Below are 22,295 nucleotides of genomic sequence, written 5' to 3' on the forward strand. Positions count from 1 at the left end.
CATCTACAAGGAGAATGCATAAAAATAACTCATTAACCATGGATGGGCCCATTGATGGTCTACTTGAGTAATTATCTCCCCTTTCAATATTGTGAATAGTAAATGTGTAGCCTAGGCTACAATAATTTTGGCAATGATAGACTGTTTAACACGGAGCCTGGCTTATTTTAATTAGGCTACTACTCTGGATAGTCTATCTTACTATTCTTAAATACTTGGTTGACCCACCTCCTGACATGACAATGTTACAATGTTTATTCTTTGCCTACAAGACATAGCGTGCAGAGTGAGAAGCGAACTACAGGCATACGTTAGTTGGGAGAAAATGTCTTGGTGAACAAGTCTAAAGAAGGAAGTTTTACCATGAAAGTAGAGCCTATAAAAAGGAATCATCTTTCCCGGTTTCAAAGATGCAAAGCCTGTGTGTCTCACTGCATGAAAAGTGTGATTTTCGTCAGTATGCGCCACTGTAGATTGTCGTGGAAGTTCAGGTTAGTGGCTGTTCATGGCAGTTTGCAGGCAACGCAGAAAACTGCCATGAATTGTCAGAAATTGACGCGGGCCTTGCTTGGCAGTCGCCCCCCCATGACCCCCCCCCTCCTCCTAATTCTAGGGAAGCTTTAACATGTAAATGAAATGCTGTGAGCTATACAAATGCTAATCAGGGTAGCAGGGGGAGTGAACTGTGCATGCTGGCATGACTGTGGCCTTTGGTCTTGCTTAAACAGTGGATGTGTTAACCACACAACTCCCAGCAATACGCTCAACATGCAGAAATGATGCTGGGTATGACATGTCTGTTCCCTGCAAGCTCCAATAATGTAACCTGACTTAAAACAGTCAATAGACTCAAGTTTAGATTCAGATTTTTCCTTAACACCAACACAATGAGAATTTCAGAAAATCATATATAAATGATTGTCTTTATCACTATCTTTATTCAACAAAAATAGATGCAGAACTGCATATATTTTTGTTGAATTAGAATATATATATATATATATATATATATATATATATATATATATATATAGGCTATTTCCCCGGTAGTAGACTATTTACACAGTCCAAAACATTCTCAGTCTATACGCAGGGGTGTGATTGGCAAAGGTAAAAAAAAAAGGAAAATATACGTGGCACAGAGTGACCCCAATCCCCCCCCCCCCCCCCCCCCCCCACACTAGTTTTACAAGCGCACACACTAAATGGAGAGCTAGGGTTAAAATGCGGACTGCGCCTTTAAATTGGCGACTTTTTATCTATTGGCACAATGCTACAGTAGGCTATTTCCACTAAATATTCAGCTGAACATTATGTGCAAGACGTTTACTAAGTCTGCCAAAGCTTTGATCTCGCACCGTCACCATAACTTTACGTTTTCTCATGGTGAGATGGCATCCTAAAACATGTTTTAGACAAGGGGCGCAGAAATTAAAATTCAATATCAGCATCACGAGATTCATTATCGGAAAATCCTGAAACTTCATACAGGATGTCTTTTTAAATCAATTTGTTGATCGTTACCGTTTCATGGCTTCTGCTGAGAAGCTAGTGCGCCACACACACTGAACTTGAATCAAGCATTCTTCAGAACGCAGCTGATCAACCCGTCTACTTTCACTTTCAATGAAATCCACTAGTAGGATCCTACTGAATCCTACTTTAAAGTCGCCATGTCAACATTATACTCGACATTTCGAGAATAAAGTTGAAATGTAATATCGACTTTAATCTTGACGTATCGACTTTAATGTCGCCATGTCGACATTAAACTCAACATTTCGAGAATAAAGTTGAAATATCATGTCGACTTTAATCTCGACGTGTCGACATTAAACTCAACATTTTGAGAATAAAGTTAGTTTGGAGAGAGAACGACCGCTCGGGACGATTGAAAGGGAGGGCGATGGTCAAAAGTAGCCTAAACGTCATAGCGGTTTATTTATTTATAGGCCTATTATTAAAGTGTTGTTCTAAACATTTAGTTGTTGCATCTAAATGTTCAACTTCATGCTTATGCACTAGAGGCATACTAGGCGCTCTCCCCAATCCTAGACTTTCACGTTGCTTGTTTGTAATGGATGCAAAACAGCCCATTGCTGAATGTCTATGGAGGGACGAATGAAGCTGTCCTCCCGACCACCACATGTAGGCTAGCCTACTTGCACACATATGCACACAAAGTGCATAAATGAAGTGCATGTGTAACGGAGTAAAAAGAGTTGCTAGTTAAATTATATTAAAATTGATGCAATTACGCCATCTAGAGGCAGGTTGATTTAGTGTGACAGTGGGATTCGCGTTGCATTTACCCAGACTGGAGATTACGAGATACTGGGTAAGTCACGCAATTTGGGAGGTCTGGGATAAACAATGTTTTCTTGTAATTCTAAGTACATATGTCTCGTATTTTGTCATGTAATGTACTTATAATGATTTCAGTTAACTATTTTGAGTTCAGTTGATGATTTATGTGTCTTGTAAAGTCATGTTTAAGAGACTTGCAACGAAGCATATTTTCATGTGAACTAGCGTGCTAATTGTCACTTGCTTTACATGTTATTTAGATTGTTGTCCCGAGATCTATTTGCTGAACCCACAATTCCACACTGTCATACTTTGTTCCAGGTAACTATTCTTATGTTGTGTAAATGGTTTCATCGTCATGTTATTCTCATTGTGCAAGCTGCCTTATACATTAGCTTTATATGGATAAGCAGCTTGCGCTAGCTTAGCTATATTGTAGACCAGCGTGGTAGTTTGGAGATTAGCCACATGTGCTCGAGTGCTGCGTTTGCAATGATAAACATGTTCCTTATTTTGTTATTTCAATATAATGTAAAATGGATCAAGTAGTTTCACTATTGTAATGTTGAAATGTACTGTATGTATGTTGTGTAATTCAAGGCTTATATCAGATATTCTAAAACTTAGCTACTATACGATCACACACAGTTTTATTTTGTTTCATAGATATATCATTTACATTTGCAACTAGCACAAATATATTCAGGTATTTGTAGGCTATAGCATTTATCCAGACTGGAGATTACGAGATACTGGATTGTTGTCCCGAGATCTATTTGCTGAACCCACAATTCCACACTGTCATACTTTGTTCCAGCAATAAAGAAACCTGATCCAAGTGGTTGTCCGTGGTGATGTGTAGAAGCAACAGTAGAATGGAGTGACCCGTCACACATGCACACATATTCTCTCACGGGATAAAAATAGTATATATGCTTAGGCTATACCTGTGTTTCTAGCCTCCTATAGGCTACGTATTGCAGGTGAGACATGGAAAAGCAGTTTTAGAAAAATGAGTTTTGCCATGTTATCCTATGGAGAGTGACGCCCGTGGGTCATGAAGGGCAGTTATTTGGATGTGCAGTAGCCTTAACCACGTAAAACAGAGTGAAATAACATTTTGTATAGAAACATTATATCATTGGATACATATATTTTTCTAGCTATTTAGCCTAAACGGACACTAAACGGAGTTTAATGTCGACATGTCGACTTTAAAGTCAACATGTCGAGTTTAATCTCGCCATGGCAAAAATATTTTTTCTCTTCATGTGTGGCCCTAATACTCCGTCGTAGAATACACTAGCCTACTTGCGGCGTAATATTCGGAAAGATGTGAATTTGAATTTCATAAAACTTGATGATGATAGTTCGTTTGTTATACATCACAAACTCACCTTTTCAGACAACGTTGAGTCGTCTCACCCGACAACCGCGACAATCTCCTTTTAGGCCGCTCGTGCAGGCTCAGCTCAGATACTGGTCGCGTGCAGCGCTGCAGCCACGTAAACAGAGTTTGCCCTTCCCCTACTGACTTTCACTTTCGGTGCCCGAATGGAAGTGAATGAGGCTTTGTGATTTTTGTTATCTAGGCCTACGTGCAATTCTGCATCCCCCTCGGAAGGGCAACGTGAGTCGAGAAGGGGGAGTGGTGGACACCGAAACCGAAACACCACTAACCACTCGGTGAGTTGCACAGTTTTGAAAACGAACGTTAAGGGTTGTTTTAGGACATGTTTGAGTAGCCTACTAGGCTACAGTATGCCCATTGCCAGCCACCCTGAGAAGTCAAAGGCTATTCAAAACGAGTCAGAAAAGTCGAGACAGGACCAATCGTCAAAATGTCGGTGTCCACCACTCTAGATCATCCAAAACAAACCAGAAAAGGGCCTTAAAGTGCTAAAAACCGGAATTTTCCTTTAAGTATTTGAATTGCCACAATGCTGGATCACTTGAATTTTACTGAAATATAGATACTCTACACTACAGCAACAGAGGCTTACAGGAAGGGTTACAGCAATATTGCACAGTCTAAAGAGCTCAAAGAAAACTTCCCTATTGCTCAATAAAACAAACCCGTTCAACTGGGGCATTTGGTGTGCTAAAATGTCTACATGCATTGCAATATGTAGAGTCCGTCATGATAGAATACTCAATCCATGGATGAAGATTATACTGTACCAGTTTGGCCTGAAGCTCCGTTATATATATAATATATTCCAGTTGGGCTGTAGGCCTACTTACTCTTGGAGTTGCTGATATCTGTAGAAAGATGTACACTAAACATAGGGCACAACTACAACATTTATTTACTTATGCATAATGCATGTACATCTGCATGCGTTTCAAAATGTAGGCCAAGTATTTACTTTAAAAAAAAGAAACGTTAGAGCCATATTAACACAAAAAAGAATGTCCCTTCCTTGTAGGGGGAAAAAACGTAGGGGCATGCATTTCGTTGACTAACGATTCCTCATTCCTTGACTAACCATTCCTCAGATAGCCTACTGTTGATCACTACTTCACTCAATGTATTTGTTATCGCAATGCAACTGCCAAGACAGGTGAATTGTTACGTGGTTAACATCACAACATTGTGTAGAGCAAGGATACTGACATTTGGATATTTGTTTCTGTTTCAATGAGTTTGCTATATGATTAAGTAAGTTTCTAATAGTGCTGTCAGTTAAACGCGTTATTAACGGCGTTAACGTAAACCTATTTTAACGGCGTCAATTTTTTTATCGCGAGATTAACATTCTTTTTGGTGTAACAAACTTTGTAGTTTTTTCACAAGCTGTTGCAACAACTAGTAACGTTAGAACAACCACAACACCACACTGGACCTAGCTAGACCGTGCTGCATGTACACGCCCCCTTTTAGGGGAAAGGGAGCTGTTTTGATAATGGAAACCTATGCTGCATAGAAGTGGGGAGCGAAAAGGGGTTATACTTACTAAATCTTGAAACAAACGTGAATAAAAGGCACAAAATAAGGTTGGTGTAAGAGTTATCTGTGTGTTTATGGGATTAATGTGACCATTATGTTCGTATTTTTTGCTCTTTCCAGTTTAGCCTACTAACAGGAGTGTCACGAATGTAGGCACAGTCAAACTGCCTGTGGCTGACTATAACTAAGTTCGGCAAGCTTAACTTTACATGTCATAACAGCAACTAAACATAAGTCACACATTCATTCTATCACTTGTAATATGAACGTAGCCTTTTTCCTACAACTAGGTGAGATAATTGGCTATGCCTGTTCCACAGTTAGCTAGTTAGCAAGCTAACCGATTTACATGGGGTAAGTGTAGCTAGTAGGCTACGTGCTGAATGGGTTGTAATGTAGCCTACATCGTTTCCACATGAGTAGCCTAAGTAACATACACATAATTCTTTAACTGCTGTGTTAGTAAAATTATTGAATGGCCTGTAAATTAATAACTAGATGTAACGTCAAGGTGTGTATAGGCTATCTGTCTTTCCCATTAGAATCAATGATATATGTATGTTGTTTTCTGCTAAAATGGGGCGTGATGCAGATTAAATGTAGGCTAGCCTATCTTTATGATGATGCGCCTTTAGTAGGCTACGTAAAGGCATGCTGCACACACTTGTATGGGCTTACGAGCCGGCCAAAGAGTAGATTCGTACAATAAACACCAACGCAGTTCTGAACTCCCGGTCAGCTGAATGGTGTTTTAAATTTCTATGGACACCGATGCCGACATGAGTGAGATGCACTCTGCTTTCGACATTTATTTACTGTACATTAGATTCCATTTTTTTTTCAATACAACTCTGCACACCAGCATCGCACTTTGCCGCCGTGTAAATCACGATTCAGTTATATTTGGTCGACGCCGCTCCAAAAATCCATTGTTCATCCAGTGTTTGCGTGTTAAAAACTTCGGCGCTGATGTGTGTGGCAAGTGACAGCGCACCATAGACGGTAGGCCTATAAAATGACAGTGTAGGCCTACTCATGTCGAAAAGTTCCTTATTTTCAACTGAACTCAAAGATAATGAATATAGCATTTTATATTTGTTATGCCCTTTATTAGCTATATTTCTGAAGAATATATTGTGTTGCCTCAGGTCTGCTGCACATCTTTTGAAATTTGATTTGAAATAATCAAATAGACCACCGTCTTAAAGTTAAGTTAATGAAGTAACTTGCTTTGCTTTCATTTGAATCCTAATCAAGATAGTATACACAATAATTGCTTTATATTGTTAACATGGACTCCTGGAAAGTTCAGAAATGCAAAATAATAGAATTGTAATCATGCGATAAAATATGTGATTAATCGTGATTAACTATAGGAATTCAGTGATTAATCGTGATTAAAATTTTTAATAGTTTGACAGCACTAGTTTCTAAACATGTTTTGAGACCAGACATTTACACACTTGATTTAATTATCAGTGTGAGAAACAACAGTAGGCTAACACAGTTATGTGCAAAAACAACGAATCACTTACGAGATGAAATCGTTTTGCTTACCTTCGACTCTTACAACAGGAGAAATCATACCTCCTCTCTCCAAGAGTAGTGTTTCTAAGCTCTCATCTCACCGCAAGTGCGCCGCTCTAATTTACCCATGTAGAATGTTGGGTCGGATTAGTTCCTTTGGCGCTCGTGTGTAAAATAAATTCATGTTTTTAATTATTATTATTTGGTCAGCATGGGGGGGGCACAAGGGTGGCCAGGGAAATGTCTACAGAGGCACGGGCCTCCCTAGGCCTCTGTGTAGAACCGCCACTGAGAGGCACGAAAGCTCAACATGCGCTGGCAGAGGATCAGGGATCAAAGGACCGGATCAAAGTGCGTCTGGTGTTCGTTCTCATATTTGTTGAAGTGGTCTCATTGATGAGTAGACAATTTGTAAATTATTTAAAAAAATCAATCGCACACAAGAATAATCTGATAAAATAATATTGCTGGCATGCCAGCTTTGGCCCGCGGGCCACCTGTTGCCGACCCATGGCCTAGAGCAGTGTTTCTCAAAGTATGGTCCGGGGACCACTGGTTGTCCGCAAGCTATCCCAAGTGGTCCGCAAACAGACGTGGTAAAATATTATATAGAGTTGTTTGCAATATTGAACCATTTTATATGTTAATCCAAACACTTAAAGTAAACTATGCCAGTTTAAATCATATGAACCCTTACAAAAAATCCACACAATAAGCAAGGTCCAAAGGCAATAAGCAGGTGGTTCAGTAGACCTTTTGTGTACACTGTTGAAGTAGGTCTACTCTTTTTTTTTTAACTAAGTGGTCCGTGAATTTTTGTTTAATTATAGTGGATGGAATCAACTATCTTGAAATCTCCTGGATTCTTCTTATTATAACCTTTTCTTTTTACCTTTTCAAGAATGAATGCGACTTTAACCGCTTAATGTACAGACATGTTGAAATAACCGTTGTGTAGGACTGGAGTTGGACAAGGTAGTTATTATTATTTTAGATGGAGGCTGTGATGTCATAATGGCCTAAAGCCAGCTGCGGTCATTAGGCTCCCAGAGTAGTTCCCGAGCTAATTCATTCATTCAACCTTTATTTATTCTCGGAGGGTCATTGAAGGAAGCCCTCATTTTCAATGAAGCCGAGATTACAAAAAAAAATAAAAAAAAAATAAATAAAAACAAGACACATAACAACAAGACAAAAAATGCCGGATGGAGCGGCGTAGTCGCCAGCGTGCCCATGACATCAATACATGACAAATATATTTAAAAAAATAACAAATACAAAAAATGCCGGACGGAGCGGCGTAGTCGCCAGTGTACCCATGACAAAAGACATACAAGACAGACAACAAAACAAATAAAAAGTAAAAAAAAATATATATACTGTACTAGAGATGCACCGATAGATCGGCTGGTAACCGGAATCGGCCGATTTTCACGTGATTTTATGCCGGTCAAATACACTCATGCGCCGCAATTGTAACAACACCCAGCTGAGTCTGCAAAGTTTGAAGAAGCTAGCAACCAGGCCAACACTCAGGGCTGGATGTAGGGCTACAAAGAAAGCGCTAATAGGCTACTGAGTTTTTCTATGCAGCAAACGCTGTGCTTTACCATTGGCCTACTGCGTGGAATTTACTAAGCTGTCACATCATTAGGCTACGTAAACATCGCTCATCACCGCCCGTCACTGCCGCTAATTGCGTGCCCACAGCTGAACCACAAGCCTGCTGAACGGAGATAAGCGACTGCGACATTAAAAATAATCAAAGATGTCAACAAGCAGCGACATACAGTAGCCCTAGTAGTTCTTGAAAAAAAAATACTCTAACTATTTACTGCACGTAGACTAGGGCTATGCCTTAAAATACCCTAGTCTAGCAGATTGAGAAGTGGATGTTGTAAAAGTGAACAAACGATAGCCTATTAGAAAGGCAAACAAACGTTAAAGTTGCTTTTGACATAGTAGCCTACAATGAAGAAAACTGATGCTCTGAATACTGAATCAGTCGTCTCTGAAAGTTTCTATAGCCTAATTGATGCATTTAACCGGAATTTGGATTTAATTTTTTCACCGCAAAACAGACGTGCACTGTTTTCATATGGTGGAGCACCTAATCGCTATTAGCACTTCTCCCCTGTGTTTGCGTGATAGCCTAGGCTGCTACCACTTTTCCCTCGCCCTCCCATAAATTCATCAATGCATATGAAAATATGTTACATGGTAGTATGTTCAAATGTATTATGAAAATTGTTCTTAAATCTTTAGTTGGATATTGGATGTGAGAAGCATAAAATGGGTGTTCCATAACTTAACTTAATCCATAATTTGATACTGCATCTGAAGTTAGACTTGAAAAAGAATTTTCCACTGAATTATTTTTGGAATCTGATCCCTTATCATCAGTGTTGTGCCAGTTCACAGCTTTTCTGAACTAGTTCAAGTTCAGTTCATACAGTGGGTCCCCGTTAAGTTTGGACGGGTTCCTTCAGGAATCACGATCCCCATTTTGACGAAATGGCACAAACTGCAGTTGACACAAACAACCACAATGTGTCACTTTGGAGTTCTGCCACTACTATTTTTGATGCGACTTGACTTACTGCTTCCATGATGCAGTTTCCAAGTCAGTAGAACAATCAGAGAAAGCTGAGCCATTACCAAACATATATGATAATACAATAGCGTGAGTTTATATATCTTATACCCTATTTGTCACGGTTACTTATAGATTTGATAGTGTAACGATAAGCGCATAAGAGCATAAGAGACTTTCAGCGGGGGCACGGAAACTTAATTTGATCACGGTAGTTTAAGCTTACACTTGACAAAACATTCTAATATGAAAATGTAGATGCAATTGTTGTAAGATGGTGCAGCTCCTTTAAGAAAGCACCGTGCAAAAAAGTAGACGTGCTGGAGCTTGTCATATTCAAAATGCAAAAAATAACACCGCAGATAAAACCAATTATCCTCATTCATTGCAACCGCAGCATGCCTGCTTGCCGACGTTTAAACAAAAAAGATATCAAAGCACCTTTTGCGTTTGAATGTAACACGAAAAAATGTTTAAACAGCTGGACAAATGATTTAGCTAATTGATTATAGCCTGTACACCAGCAATTGTTGAACATTTGGAAAAAGATCGCTCAGCTGTTGCCACAGTCACAGGCAATGTAGAAACAACATGAGAGCAGTACACACTTCCCCGAATGTGGATGTTACACTGTCATAATCTACCACCAGCCTTTTGGCAAGTTGAAAAATAGATGACTTCTGTGAAATCTCTGCTTTAAAGCAAGACCTAAATGAGAGGAGTTGTGTTGGGAATGTCGGTGCAATGTCCATGCTATAACGGTCTGACAAACGTACTGCCTTTTCAAGCAGTTCATCATCACCTGCGAGTTGAAGGATCATAGGACGTAAAGACTCAACCACATAACAAGTTTCCCGCATGCTTGCACATCTTTGGGAGAGCTGACTGATTATGATGTCCAGAGTTGCATTAAATACCTGCACTTTGAAGTATCTCTCTGCATCGGTTAAGCGTTCATCTTCCGATAGTTCGTCAAAGTGACGCTTCACTCTCCGTGCTCTAACATTTTCAAATGTACTCTGAACCCCCATTTATTTGCGAGTGTCTGCGCTGTAGCCTTGGCCTGGTCAAAGGCACGCAGGTAGTCAGAAAGGACCGGTATAGAATTTTCCAGCAATTGCATTGCGGGGGTAGCGACGAAGGTCACAGGCCCTGGTGCGACTGCACTTGCTGCACCTACTAGGCCTAGTTACGCCACTGCGTGGAGCGCTAATGTGTCTACTGTAAATCATTCATGTTTGAAAGTCATTAGGCTGGAAGCGCTAATGTGTCTAAGCTCATTAGTCTACTTTCAATAGGCCTACTGTACAGCCTGAGAGGGGGAACATAACCTATAGCCTAGGCTACTGTAGAGTAGGCCTACAGTAGGCTACTGTAGGCTAAACAATCAGTTGTGAAAGTCTGCAACGAAAGTTTCCTAATGGAAGCGCTAACGTGTCTATTGAGCTCATTAGCCTACTTTCAATAGGCCTACTGTACAGCCTGAGAGGGGGAACATAGCCTACTGTAGAGTAAACAATCAGTTTACTTAGTTACATTTGTTTAGTTAAATCCAGTTTTCTACTCTATCTCCATGATATGCTTAGCCTATAGAAAGACGAAGTCTGGAAAGTGCTTCAGAGAAAACGTATTTATTGAAATAATGAACAGTCTACATTCTACAGTCTAAATTTAAAGCACGTTGAATCCCTGGGAAGATCTGCGTGTTGTGCGGAGGAATTCGTTGATCTTATTGATGCAGTCCTTCAGTTCACTCCTCCCCATAGCAGGGAACTTTCGTTGTAGTGTTGAGACCACAAAGTTTTTCACATTTTGCGGCAGTGCTCGCTTGCCCTTCGCTCCATCCCAGTTGGTGGTTTTGCTCCAGGCTTTATAGTGTTCCTCTGTGACGATGGACCTGAAGAGCAGGCATCCGTATCTGCCCACTTGGCCGTAGCTCTGTTGGTGAATCTTAGCGTGGTCTTCGGGACCAACATCACGCAAGGTCACGTCTGCGTGTTGACTAGGAACTTGGATGCTGTCGTTGAGTGTGACGGAGAGGGCCAATGGAGACATCTGCAAGGAGGACGTTTCTGGAGCTGGTGTCGAGGTGCACCTGGGGATTGGTCTCTCAGGCGTCGAATAACTTCTCTGCTCACGTAGCGTCGCCTGAAGTTCTCCGATTCCAGCTCTCATCTCCTGTAAAATGTCTCTGTGGCTCTCCAAGTAGCTGGTCTCTCAGAGTTGTTGAAGCTCTCGTTTGAGGTTTTTGACCTCCGCTTTCAACCGATCATTCTCGGCGTCTCTCTCAGCTACTCGAGCTTTCTCTGCTCTCTCGGCTACTCGAGCTTTCTCTGCAAAATGTGTGAAAGTCATTAGGCTGGAAGCGTGTCTACTGTCAGTGACTAATGCGAGAGTTCTGTGTTGTAGGCTATGCATTTTTCCGACACTTGGCTGCAAGCTCCCCTCCCCCACCCCCTTCTTTCACAAGCAGTGCAGCTTTCTGAAGCGGTGCCTTTTGAAGCTAATGTAACAAATACCACCAATATTGTTGTGTGGCAATAAAAGTATCCAGGGTTTGCGCAAGTAGCCTAAATAGGCCTATATAAATAAATTAAGGACATACAATCCTTAAAGCTTAACGTAGCCTACATGTAGATTAATGTCCCAAAACGTCAACAAGTCGTTTTATGCGCTCATTATATATGGATTTCTATGAAACGTCACGAAAACATGCGTGCGCAACCAAGAGGCAGAAAGCACCATAGAACAGCATAGACCAATGCAAAAGAGCAAAAGAATAAAATGATTTTTTGTGCTGACAACTGCACCAATTCGAAATCACGATGGTTAGAGAATGTTAAATATGTTCAATATCCCTAACGGAATGCACGTCTTCGCCAAAAATGACAAAATACGATGTTATGTTAATAATGCAAATGAACGGCACACTTTGAAATATAGTCGGAAATGAGATGTTATCATCATTGAGACAACAGGGGTATACAATAAAATCAGATTGTAGCTTACAGCAGCCGGCTATTTAGGTTAAGTTTATAACGTTGTGGACGGCCACCAAGCGTCTTCTGCCCGACGGCTGCGGCACAGTCTTGAGTGACCGGATTCGTTTTCCTTTGTCATATGAATGCTGTCATTTTGTTAACATTACTGTTAAGGAGATGCTGTAGGCAAAGGCTATATTTCAACCTCGTTAGTGTCAGAACTATTCACAAGGTTTCTGGGCAGCATTTTTATGTTCTGTTAGCAAGCGAACTTCTCATGACTACCGACAAAGTAGCCTACTGCCAGCTGACGAAGCATTACTGAGAGACAGGCACTATACAATCAAGAAATCTTGCCACTGAATCCAAAACTATGTTTAACATTATGTACAAAGCTTAGGCTACAGTGGATTAGCATGTTGCAGGGGCTGCTAAAAACAGAGAAACGCACTTAAAACTCGGCCAATCACAGCCCTTGCTGTCGAATGCGCCGTCCGGTTCGACCGTTGAACGCCACAGCGGACTATGCTGCCCCCAAGCGGCTGCAGTTGTACTTACATGTCACCCAGCTGCGTGAATCACCATTATCGTGAATGAAGTGTCAATTTTTTACGGGGAGCCTCTGTACATGCTCAAAGTGAACAGTTCACGTTCAAAGTTCACAATTTTAATTCTGAACTTGTTCAAAGTTCAGTTCATTTTACTTTTTTCGTGAGATATTTAAATAAATATACTTTTTTTCACACTACAAGCTAGAAATCACAATACGTTCTTTGAAGCTGCTCATTAGACATTTGCTCATGACACTGCAATTGTGGGTTTCTTACCAGGTGATGAAACTTGCAGCAGTACAGACAAGGTAGACCAGTTCTATACTTAGTGCAATGAAATCCAGCCCTCCGCGCTCTCGTCGTTGCCTGCTACGCGGTGTTGCTATGCCTACCCCGCTCTGCTGCAATTCATCACGGGTAACGTTGTGCGGAAGCCAGTATGCTATTCAACTATTCTCAGCCGGACACTACGTTGCCCGCAATGCATTGCGCACACCACACTGGTGATACATGATTTAAGCGGCACCAGCGAGAATACAGGAGGGAGGAACTTTCTCTCGTTGCGTTTCAAAAGAGAAAACAGATGTCACTCAGTTTTCAATGGAAAACAAATTCCAACATTCATTTACAGTGATGTCTGCCGTTCATGACACATAATGTGAACTAATTCACGTTCAAGTTCTTTGTTAAAAAATGTGTTGCGTTCAGTTCAACGTTCACGAAAAAATGAGCGTGTTCAATGAACGCGTTCTTTTGAACTCGTTCACGCACAACACTGCTTATCATACCTGTTCATTCTTACTCGTCGCTCGACTTATCGTGACTAAATTCAAGATGGCTGCAAACGCTAAACTTCGTGAAGATACTGTCTGTATAAATCGTCTTGTAAGTAAACTACCAGTGCTTTTTCAAAGTTCTCAATGTCTCGTTTTAAATGTCAGGGCCCTCAGAAGTCTACCAATGAAGTGTGGAGATACATTGAGCCTCGTAAATGGTGTAAACCAGTGATTTATTTGCATGGCTAGCCCGATGCCGAAGCACCACCATTGAAAAAGCTGTTGGTAGCATCGGCTAACTAGCGCCAGATTTTGGAGTGCAGGGGACAAGTCGAGATGGGCTATGAGACATACGTTCACACTCGGTATCATGTTTCAACACACTTTAGGTCAATATCACACCAGAATTCTCCTTTAAATACAACTTTCGGTTTTTAAGGCCTAAAAAAGTCTTAAATTGTCTGGAATGTCTTGAATTTTCGAAAAGGAGGTATTAAATTTGTGTAGGCTATGGGACCGCCAGCGAGTGCAATAGAGTGAGTGAAATGGGACCTCCAGCAAGTGAAATGTCTCCACCCGGTTTCGTGTATTTTTTAAACGCAACTGTAGTGACTATAAGGCTACTGGAGGAAGTGTAGTGGAGGATTGAAGATGTTTTTCACGGGTGTCATTAACCCTCTAGGCGCCACAGTCGACTTTAGTCGACAAGATGCGGTACTGAATAAAACGGCCGATTTAGTCAAATAGGGTGTCATATTTCGTTCGACTTCCACTCCACTAGATGGCAGACATGTCATACGTCATCCCTGAGTCGAAAAAAAGTCATGCTTTAAACAAAACTTTCGCGCTGCAGCTGCAGTGAATCAGTGCGTGCAATACCGGAGCTAGTGTGCGTGTGAGCTACTTTATCAGAGCGATATTGTCAACGTCATCGAGTATTTGCATTAGATTATCGTCTAATGGCATCAAAAAAGTTTACCTGAAATGAAGTGTTGGGTCTTCTATTCGCGGACCCTGATTCTGAAGGGGAATATCTGCCTTCAGAAAATGACGGTGATTCGTTTAGTGAGGCTTCAGATGCGTCCCTGCCTTGCAATGATGCAGCTGGACAAAGTGAGAGTTTACTCCATAGTTTAGCTTACACCAAGCACAAACGTTGAATCGTTTGCCCAATGTCACTGGTGGGAATAATGTTTCACGGGTTCGGAGTGTTCATCGGGAAGTTAGCAGGGTGTTAGTGGTGTGGCGAACGAGGCTGGTGGTAGCCTAATATCCATAGCGCTAGCTTCTGTCTTCTGAACGTGTGCCTCTCCACAATCGCGTGGTGGAGCCTTTGTCTAATGCCACTGGGTATGTTAGACGAGGTCGAAGTGCTCATAGGACAGTTAGGGGGGAACGTAGTGGCAGTGTGGGGAGTCGCAATGAGAATGACAGTAGGCCTAGTCCGAGCTGCGCAAATTCTCTCCACTCGGCGCGCGCGAGGCAGATCTGGCCATGCTGCTCGCATGGTGGAGGTGGTGACACGCTCTCTCCCTCTCTCTCTCCCACACACACACATTAGGTCATGCATAGTCTATCACAAGATGATGGGAATGCCGGCCCTGTATGGATAGGGATAGGGAGTCATTATCTCTACAGCAAAAGGCCTGCTACATAAAAAAAAAAATGTCAGCCATTTATTAGTAATGATTTACACTGTTGATTTGCTATCTATTTCCCTGATCATTTAGGACATACACTGTGTGTTCCTTTTTGTGTGTTCATGTCCTTGTGATGTGTGTGTCTTTGTCAGCTAAGAAAAAAAACAAAAAAACATCAACAAAAACAACAAAAAGAAAAACAAATACTAACATTGTCTCTTGTCTTGTCTCGTCATCTCACTCCTGATCTGTGCCTTGCCGTGGCAAATGAGCTTTTGAACTAAACAGGTCTTGTCTACTTGTGTTTGTGTGTCATCTGAATAATATATATGTGCCCCATACATGGAATCAGAGTGCCTACTGTATGTAGTAAATGAAAAATCTCTACAGCAAAAGGCCAGTCTACCGCTACATGCATTTGGTTTGTTTCTGCCATTTATTAGTAATGATTTACACAGTTTGTTCACTACTTACTATTTACCTGAGCATTCAGTATTGTGCAATATAGCATACAGAAGGTGAGGGACATTTTGGGGGGGAAGAAGTGGTGCATTTTATCATTCAAACATGCGACTTTTCATGAAAATTCTATAATCCAAGATGGCCGCCACCATATGATGTCATAATATGCAAATTAGATATAAACATTTAATCTCTACATAAACCTTGGGTCATCCTTAATATTTCTCTAATTTACAGAAAGTCTCTATCTCTTATCACTTTTAAGATATAGCCTTTTGAAATGAAGATGTCAAAATTGATCGTTTCGGGAAAAAAACTCTGGCGCCTAAAGGGTTAAAGGTATATGCATACCATATGCATGACATTTTCGGGGTGTAGCCGAGGCCTGAGAGATACGCAAGTAGCCGTGAGCGGTAGAGTGTGAGGGAGAAAAGACTTAGTAGGCCAGGGCCCAGTTCCCCGAAAGCATCTTAAGCCTAAGAGCGTCGTCAAGTCCCTCTTACGAACGTCTTAAGATTTGCCGACTGTTTCCCGAAACCATCGTAGCTTAAGAGCGTCGTGAAAACACTCGTAGATCTACGAGTGCTCCAGAGTACTCGTTACCGGCTAAGAGCATCTCAACAGTACTTCTCACTGAGGTCACCAACAGGACATACAGAGGAATTACAACTTAGAATACATCCAACTTACGTTCCCATTCTTTATTGTGTTTACCTGTGATTAATCAGATTTTTTCGTGCAAAATAGCATAGCCTACATTTAATGGTCATAATAATGTGATGACAAGCGGACAAAAATGCAATCAAACGAGACGTTGCCAGAATAGTTTGACATTGTCTTTGCTAAGTGATGGCTATATTTTATTAGGCCTATGAGGTAAAAAGCAGAGAAAGCAACATGTGGTTTAGTCTGTGCATCAAAATCTAAGCCTACACATTTCCTCACTTTCTTACTCGACTTCTTTCTTATCTTCAAACGTGTTCTTAAGCGACACCGTGAAAAATTATTGCATGGTGCAACAATCTAATCTTAAAATAATTCAAATTATTTATGTCTGTGTGTGGTATATAACCTACTTGGGATGCTTACATGCAGATGTCAAAGTGTTTCTATTTTCGTATTGATGTGAATTAATGTGTAGATCCGAAGTTTAAATGCTAGGCCTATAGCTGAGATGTGCAGTCACCTGACATCAACGTCAAATTATTGGATATTTCAGAACTATTAACGTGGACAGCTCCCCTTAAGAGCATCTTAGGAGCAGTGCACGCGCGTTCACGCTAAGAGCATGTTTGGGAATCAGTCGGAAAAACCAAATGAACAATCGTAAGATGAATCGTAGAAAACCCTCTTATGAGCGTGTCTCCGTCGTTATCGGGAAACTGGGCCCAGGCCAGTTAGCGCTAGGGTGGCCATACGTTCGGATTTAGGCCGGACATATGGATTTTAAAAGCCCTGTCCGGCGCAGCCTCAAGCCGGACGCTCATTTGTCCTCCTTTTTGGAGGTGCGTGTGGTTCTTAGAATCTGCTCGGACGCAGCATCGTTTCACAAACTATGGACACGAAGACTGCTGGTCAAATTATGCGCGGACCGGTGCTTCTGTCACTTGTCTGATAATTTGCTGCGCAATTTATGAAGGAACCACGGACCAACAGAAAAAGAAAACAAACGTTTTCGCAATCAGGAGGAAATTACGTGAAGTTGATCTGTTTGCATCTCTCCAGCGTGTGTTGCTGGCCTAAGTAAATATCTGTCTATAGCAGGGGTCTCAAACTCAAATGAGCTGGGGGCCACTTCTGCCAACGTCATCTGATTGGAGGGCCGGCTATTTCTGAAAATGCAATGTTCTTTTTTTCAAATACCACACAAAACTGCAAACAGAAAGTGCAAGTGTTTTTATCTAGTTTTAGACACCTGTGCTAGCAACCTCAGCTTATAAATAAAATAATGATAAAATAAATATTAATACAAATTATAAAACAAACAAAAAGCATAAAAACGGGTATGTGTGTGTTTCACACCAAATAAAAATATTTTCCTCTCATAACTTTTTTAAACCTGGCAAACTAGGCGTCAGGGTTAAGAAAACAACACCATTGGATTTTTATATCAAAATTTCAAAAGGCCATGGCTTGAAAGTGGTCAGAGATAAAGTCCTACTGTAAATATAAAAATCTTTTGAGTATAAACAAAAGTTTATGAAGGGGGTAAATGTACCCATCACTGGATGGCAAGCACCTCAAATTATGCACCTTTCAGTAAATACTGGATGAACATATTTGAGCAGGTTTACTTTCCTTTTTTTCATATTACCCACATAACAAATGAACAGGAAAACACCAATGAAGTATATGGTTTAGTGATGTATTACTAAACCACAAGGCCTACAATAAAGTATTCTGGTCAAATCAGTTCCTATCGCGGGTAATCTGAGTACCCAGAAGTTCGCATCATATTGCGGGTGACTTTGTAGTTCTTTAGAGCCCTGTTTTTACTAGACCTGCTGTCTGTACCAGGTCCATTACGGACACGATTACCACTGCAACCTCCAAGCTATGTTGGGCAGAGGGTCGAAATAAGCATGGTATGCTTAGTAGACACCGTCGTATACACGCAAAGACGCACCTCCATTCACAGACGCACTGTGACTATCACTGTCAATAGACGATCGATCATAATCTCCAAAAGGATATTCTCCTTCAGAATCAGAATAGGTGAATAACATAGCCTACCTAAGACTTCATCACACGTGAACGTTTTTCAACATTAGGTGTAGGCCTATTTCTGCTTCAATTTGTGCAAAACAATGGCCTGCATCGCTTCCGCGTCATTACAAATGCACGTCTTTGTGTTTCTCACGTGTAATACAAGTATTTCCTGAAAACTTTGCGCAGCGATTTTGGGTTTTAATCAAGCTCTGGATGTCTAGCACATCGTGGAGCAGAGTAGGCTACAAATGAGATGTCACCATACTTGGATCTATTGTCTACTTTAATCAGTATCGTTGTTTGTCACAATTAAAAATAGCCTCAAGGGCCGGATAACATTATTATTTTGACATACGTCGCGGGCCGGAATTGGGCCGGACGCGGGCCGGATTTGGCCCGTGGGCCGAGTGTTTGAGACCCCTGGTCTATAGCCTACCTGTAATATCTGTCTGCAGCTTGCTTGCCAGCCTTTCCCAGTAGGCTACTTCGCAAGAGTTGTGAAATATAACCACATTTTTTTAATGTTGGCGACTACATAAAATGTTGGCTACATAAAAAAACGCATAATACATGCATGCTTGAGATGAAACCAGCAGTTTTTCATCAGGAACATGGATGCGAGGAGGACCTGTCTCTTAATTAATGGGGTGGTTTCACTTTGTGGTTGTGGTGGTTTTACAATGTTTCAGTCAAGCTTTGGTTGGTTTAAATACAACTGGTGTGCAAAATTTAAAGTAGTGGATCAACTTTGATTTGCTGTGCTGCATATGGGATAATAGATGCACACAGTAAATTATATAAAGTAGGCCTATTAAAGTATTTAAATAGCTTAGTCTACCTTAGAAAAAAAAGATTGACGGGAATCCAGTCTAGTACACATGTTTGGTAAGTAGCCTAGGCTACTACAGATACAGGTGTAGAACAGTCAGTCTTAGCCAGTAGCACAACCAGATATGTATAACCAGCTTCAAAAGCAAGCAGCCCAGACCCTAAAATTGGGTATTTATAGCTGTGAAGGTAATTCATACACAATTATTGTCTTTCGCCAAAATATATCTGGTAACTTCTGTAGACATCTAAAATGGGGTGGGTGTTCAAATAGAAAAAAAATATTGCATAAAACAGTTTTAAGTTGTCGTATGTATCTTTTTTGCCGTGGTATAGTCTTAATTTTTCCATTTAGATGTCTTAAAAAGGTCTTAAAAGTCTTTAAATTTGGACTTAGAAAATGTGCAGATACCCTGTATACATAAGTCTAACATGTGAGGTAAGCTACTTTTCTATGCTGATTGCTGGCAGTTAGGCCTTTACTGTTGTTACTACTAGGCTGTAACGTATGGAACAGGGACATGTTTAAGAGGGAGGGAGAAAGAGAGGCGCTTACTTTAGGTTACATTGGCAACATTTTCGCTAGCATATCAAGATTACATTTATACAAAAAAAATGTTTCACTTTGCCATTTCACACATTTTAACCTAATATGGCGTTAACTAAAAAGCACAATAGATTCAAAGCCAACTCTTAACATGCCTCAAATTTGACATTAGGTTTCTAACACGACTAATTTCTGATGGATGAAAATCAACGTGGTGGTGGTTATGTCGCTAATTTGCGCACTTGCAGACTGCTGTTCATTTCTCCTTTGAGTTGTCCGATACATAATCTGTGAAGCCAAACAGTATTATGTTTTGGTATAAATGTAGAGCCTTCCATATTTGCAAGTTAGCCTACCTCAGTCTGTCTCATTTGATCTGGCACTTGCTGTTGGTCTGTCGCGTCACTTGGTAACAATGACAGTTCGCTTGCGTGACACATGCAACAGCACCTAAGCAGATTTTCTAAAATCGTAAAAAAAGTTAACTCCTTAATATCTATGAAAAAATAAAGTCATTTAATTTCACTCGAGTCCCCCATGTCTGGCAAACAGACATAATAGTGTGTAAGTAAAGTGGTGGATTAGCATTTTTGCCAAAGAGGTTCATTGTTGCATTTTCCAACTTTGGGACTTGCACTACAGTTAATCTCCACAACACTATCCTATGTAAAGAAAATAAGCTAGACATAAAATGCATTGGTAAGATAACTTTATTGCTACGTTTATGCAGACTAGCTGTAGTTAAAGATCTGTAAACATCCTCAGAACTAGTATCCCTTTTTACACCTATAACCTGCATGAAACTATACAACCATATGAAAGGTCATGCCAAGAGTAAAGAACATAACTTCATTAAAAAGTTGATCATACCTGCAGTCCAAATGAAAGGAGGTCTGTGGTGATGCAGGAATCTGTATCAAGCTTTTATAGGTTACCACTGCCCTGGCTAGTTCCATCCACATTGCCAAAGGTCATGTTATATAAAAAATAATAGCTCGGGTATAGGAAGTCTCAAAGCCTCATCAATTCATTTCTTACTCACTGTAAAACCTAACAGCTATCCTTACTTTTAAATGTGTAGTTGGTATAACTCAGTTTTGGTCTTTTGTTGATTTTGTTGATTTCGTCTTTTGATGCACCTAAAATGAGTGTAATTTAATGTTGAGGTGGAAAAGTAAACATGATCATTTAAATTAAGTACACCATACTTGAATTGCTAAAGTTGTGCTACACTGTGAAGTTAGTTAGTTAACCTTACTTAACCTATTAGTTAACCTTACTTTTAAAAAGCATGCAAAACGATTGCCTTGAAATTACAGACTAATTTGGAATAGTAATTGCAAGTTGTGCAAACAAATGCTTACTTACTGTAGTTTAGTGCACTTATACTACTGAGAATTCCTATTTCACCAAACTAGGTCATTACAAGTGAAGTATTAGCAAACTAACTTTACAGTGTAGTACAAACTTCAGCAATTCAAGTATAGTTTTACACCATTCAGCCTGTCAGATTGAGAGACAAGCTTGTGCAGATGGGTAGCCTGACGAGCCAGACCCACATTAAAATGTAGGGTCTGGGCACTCACCGTTCGCAGTGCTCAGTCCGAGGGGCGGGATAATCAGTTGTCTTTCAAATTCCCTCTGCACGCAATAGTAGCCTACAGCGCTATGAGTCCCATGCGTTTCCCACCAGCGGAGCTAGTTGGCTAGTTCAAACTTTTGCCAACTTAATAAAAGCTTAACTCGTGTCACACTGTTCGCCAACAGCAACAACCATCTTATTTGTTTTCAAGTAGCAGGGAATTCAAGCCAAACAGTTGCAACTCTGCCATCAATCATTATGTTAAGCCCACCTAACGACTCTATACACGATTTGGTTGGCCTGATAGAAGTTGAATGTTTCGAGCTCACAAGCCAACGGAGAGTTGCTAGACTAGCCGCTAGGGTGCGTCTAGATTTCTAGGCTAGCAGATGGGGGTAGGGCTGCCACATGCACTGGATTTCCCGGGATTGTTCTCTTTTTTTGAATGACTGTTCCGGATAATTACATTATTACCTACTGTAGCAACTGCCGCGCAACCACAGACCCAGACCCCCCACTTTGTATGACACGCGCCTGTCCTAGTTGCTCTGTAGGCTGATATAACAGCAGCAGGGAAAGGAGTCCAAAGCGAGTGTGTGTGTCTACGAGTGCATCAGGGCAAATATATCGGTTAGAAACTATATGAAATGTTTTAACATTGTATTCACCACATCCACGCGCAAGGGCACCAAGGGACAGAGGGCGTACCAAAATGTAGCCAATAAATAGCTTTACTGCTAACTGCTTTTCTCTTTTTGAGTTACATGTCAGGATGATCATGCAGCAGCATCTAACTTGAACGTTACTTACTCTAATTAATTGGGAAACACTTCTTGAGTGCG

The 22,295-nt window shown here is 40.8% G+C and overlaps 1 long non-coding RNA gene across 2 annotated transcripts in view; it reads left to right on the forward strand.

Annotated features, from left to right (window-relative positions):
* The first annotated feature begins 2,062 nt into the window (after window positions 1-2,062).
* The window catches only part of LOC121709549, a 36,503-nt gene continuing 16,270 nt past the window's right edge, over window positions 2,063-22,295 (forward strand). The window contains exons 1-2 of one of the 2 annotated variants that reach the window (XR_006031978.1): window positions 2,063-2,628; window positions 3,125-3,207. This is a non-coding gene — a long non-coding RNA (uncharacterized LOC121709549). Of the gene's footprint in view, window positions 2,629-3,124; window positions 3,208-3,899; window positions 3,994-22,295 lie in introns of those variants that run through there. The other variant, XR_006031977.1, reaches the window with a different exon arrangement.

This window comes from Alosa sapidissima, chromosome 1 (genome assembly GCF_018492685.1).
Source record: "Alosa sapidissima isolate fAloSap1 chromosome 1, fAloSap1.pri, whole genome shotgun sequence".
In the NCBI taxonomy this organism is placed as follows: Eukaryota; Metazoa; Chordata; class Actinopteri; order Clupeiformes; family Clupeidae; genus Alosa; species Alosa sapidissima.